The sequence below is a fragment of the Chrysochloris asiatica genome, unplaced genomic scaffold (genome assembly GCF_000296735.1).
Source record: "Chrysochloris asiatica unplaced genomic scaffold, ChrAsi1.0 scaffold00021, whole genome shotgun sequence".
Taxonomy (NCBI): domain Eukaryota; kingdom Metazoa; phylum Chordata; class Mammalia; order Afrosoricida; family Chrysochloridae; genus Chrysochloris; species Chrysochloris asiatica.
The window spans coordinates 20,687,263-20,691,573 of NW_006408539.1; positions in this window are offsets into that span (position 1 = coordinate 20,687,263).

The following is a 4,311-nucleotide window of genomic DNA, read 5'->3' on the forward strand; positions in this document are numbered from 1 at the left end:
AACAAACTTATGCCACACTGGAGGCACTCATTTGCCTACACAAAGAAAACTGGACTAGCTGACTAGCTGATGGGAAAAGATCCATACTTATGCCAATCCTGAAGAAAGGTGACTCAACAGATTGGGGAAACCATCAAACAGTATCGTTAATATCACATACAAGTAAACTTCTGCTAAAGTGATTTTAAAAATATTATTGCCATAAATCAGCAGGGAACTGACAGAGATTCAAGCTGGATTCTGATGAGGATGTGGAACGAGAGATATCATAACTGACATCAGATGGATCTTGGCTGAAAGTAAAGAAAACCAGAAACAGTTTTACAGGTGTTTTTTTGATTACACAAAGACATTCAACTGTGTGGATCATGACAAACTACGGATAACATTGCAAAGAATGGGTATTCCAGAACACTTAATTGTGCTTATAAGGAACCTGTACATTGACCAAGTGGCAGACATTGGAACAGAATAAAGGGATGCTGAGTGGTTAAAATCAGGACACCTGTGCATCAGGGCTACATCCTCTCAATATATTTATTCAGTCTGTGTGCCGAGTAAATAATCTGAATGCAGAATTATAGGAAGAAGAATTTCACATCAGGATTAGAGGAAGAGTAATTAACAAACTGCAATCTGCAGATGACACAACATTGCGTGCTGAAAATGAAGAGAACTTGAAATACTTACTGATGATGATAAAACACTGTAGCTTTCAGTATGGACTGCACCTCAGTATAAAGAAAATGAAAATTCTCACAACTGGACCAATAAATAACATCATGATAAATGGGGGACAGACTGAAGTTTGTCAGAGACTTCAATTTGCTTGGATCCACAATCAATGCTCATAGAATCAGAAGTCAAGAAATCAAGTGATGTATTACATTAGGCAACTCTGCTGCACAAATGTTTGAAAGCAAAGTTGTAATTTTGAGACCTAAGGTGCACCTGATCCAAACTATATTTTCAATTGCCTCATATGCATGTGAAAGTTGAACAATGGATAAGGAAGACCGAAGAAGAATCAATGCATATACATTCTTGTATTGGTGAACAAGTTTGAAAGTACCATGAACTACCAAAAGAACAAAAAGATCTATCTTGGAAAAAGGACAACCAGAATGCTCCTTAGAAATGGGAATGGTGAAACTTAGTCTCTTTTATTTTGGATACATTATTATGAAGGACTCGTCCCTGGAGACTTAGAAAAGTGGAGGTCAGCGACAAAGAGAAACGCTTAGCAGCAGCAGCAGTAAACTCAAACATAACACTTGTGAGAATGGTGTAGGCGCAGGCAGTGTTTTGTTCTGTTGTGCATTGGGTCACTGTGAGTCAGAACCAGCTCCTTATTCATTGTCCAATGTTCACAGGCATATGTACCTTTTGAAAATACCATGGCTTGAGTCAGACACACTTTAGTCCTCAAACTGACATCTTTGCTCTTGTACACTTAAAAGAGGTCATGTGCCGTAGATTTGCCTAATACAATATGTTGTCTAATTTCTTGGCTGCTGCTTCCATGAGCATTGATGGTGGATGCAAGCCAAATGAAGTCTTTCACAACTTCAAACTTTTCTTCATTTATCATGATGTTACTTATTGGTCCAGTGGTGACAAGCAAATGTTTAAGAAAGTTTTTTGTTTTCTTTCCATTGAGGTGCAGCCCATACCAAAGGCTGTGCTCTTTGATCTTCATCAGTATTTTAAGTCCTCTTGGCTTTCAGCAAGCAAGGTTGTATCATCTGCATGCCAGCAGGTTGTAAATGATTCTCTCTATATATATGCATTTGAAATTTAACCTGCAATTGTAAATCAATCAACTCTATCAGAGAGATTCTAAGTCACTTTAACAAACAGTTTTCTCTCTCTTTTTCTTTTATTTTTTTCTGGTTGTCTTTCATTAGCAGAGATTTCTAAAATGTAATTATCCCTGTTCAGAACAGAAAAATCTTATATGAACTGCATGTGTGCTTATAGTAACGTGCAGTGTGTTGACATTAGAATCTTCAGTACTATCCTGTATTGACTCTTCACAACCCCTTTCTCTCTCATGATATCTTAAATGTGTGTGGGTTCTTCCATTTGATATTTAAAATTTTTATTTATATAAATAATTTATTCTGATTCCCCATGTGAACTCTGTTGCATGTCCTCCTTTCCTAAAATAGAGAGACACAAGAATGTCTGGAAGCAACTCTTGTTATACCTGATGAGCTAGATATTGTATGGGAAAGGTAATGTTCTCTCTCCTTACATGCAAAACCTTACATATTCATTTATTTCTAATATTGATGAGTTATGACCAAGCTGATTTGAGGTAGGAGATAGTTAAGTAGTGTTTGCTGCCACATATAATAAGAAAAACATGTACAAATGATCTCAATACCTTCACTAGCCTTTGTTTGATTTTGATGATTTATTTATTGATTATTTATCTATTTTTTACTTATGTCATTAAAGTTGGGAAAAGTAATTTTAAGTTCTGCCTTCCAACTGCAACCGAAACCATGTGTTTCTGACATTATCTAATGAATATTTATATTGTGAACTTTAAATATAGTCTTTGTAAGGAATAAAATTAGTACACCTATTTCAATTTCATGAATGAATAAATGAAGGCAAATATTTTTTTGGGTTCTTCCTTGAATTTGAGTAGTGTGATTTTATTACTCCATTTCTCTTTCTAATGATCAGTTCTTGTTTTCCATTAGCCACATCCTGAATAACATTTTCTATTGAAAATGTCAATCATATTTTGCAGTTTTACTATTTAGCCAACACAATTCTAGGAGTAAAAATTCCAAATAGTTAGGCAGTGACAGGTCATTAGGTACAAAAACTGAAATGTATTTGTTAACATTGAATGATCTTTAGCTTAAATTAAACTTTTACTCACATGTCACTGTTTAATTTGAATACTCCCGTTTCTGAGTCACATCAGCACAGTCTGTATTGTCTGTCATTGATATTAGCTATTAGACGTCTCTCTTATTCTCCCAGATCTCATTGTCACATATATTTTTTTCTGATATTAGTTAGTTGTTTCAGGCAAGAGGACTCATGTTCTTCCATCGTAACTGAAACTAAAAGTTGTTGTTATGTTGTTATGGGCCACGGAGTCGGTTTGAAACTAAAAGGAAACCTTTTAAATTGCAACTTATTTTTTAAAAAAATATTAAATATGTTCACAGTGATAACTGGGGTAGCTAACTTCGCAATAAGCTCCAAGTTATACTAGTGTTGAGGATGCAATGTTAAGTGCTAGCCATGAAAAGTAACCAAAAGGTTTCCTAAGGTTAAGAGGATGTTTTCAAGAAAATTCTGAATTTGAGATTTTCATAGTATGTCTCATTAAGAAAAAATGACTCAGAAGGGGTTGGGTTTAGGAACTGGAGGGCACTTTGGAAAAATGCATAAAATGTTCTTGCATTTCATATTTTATTCTCAAAGTTACAGGGCAGGGCTGTCACATGGTAATGTAGACTGGGAATCTTCAAAGTGGGGTTTTCCAATATAAATGAACAAAGGAAGTCTCTGTCCTTAAGATACTGTTTATTATTATTGTTAAGTGCCTTCAAGTCAGTTCTGACTCATAGAGACCCTGTCTAGGGTTTATGAGGAGCGGCTGGTAAGTTTAAACCACCAACACTGAGGTGTAAACTGGCCGTGCAGTTGAGCACTTATCCTACTGTGCCACACCAGCAGTACAAGGATGTGTATTAATAACAGCCAAACGGTGCCTCCTACAACAAGTGTTACATGAGAAAACATTGAGGAAATTCTATGAAAGTTTTATAGCCTATTAAGGTTTCCCAAGAACTTCAGCATGATCTCTTATCTTTTAAATACATTATCAGGATATTTAACTTCTAAAATAACTACCATTCCATGTTTGGAAAGGAAAGGGTCAGAAATAGTTTAAACATACAATTGTCCATCATATAGCTATGAGATCTAAAGAATGCATCAATGCTTGTTTGATGCCTGAGATCACATGACAATCCTTATCTCTCTAATAACTTACTGCATAGAACTCCAACCATAAGATCCACCATAGGTGGCACCGTCTCCGAAATGTGGAGTTTTCTATAGAAAGGCACACGAGTAAGCAATGACTTCCTCTGACTCTGCTATGTTGGACATAGATGACTCAGGGCCACTCATAGTTTTTGTTCTCTCCAGAATTGAGAGGAAGCCTGATTTTTAGGATTACTACTAAGCACATATTATAATTAACTTATATATCATTAACAATCTGCGATATACAGATGATACAACCTTGCTTGCTGAAAATGAAGAGGACTTAAA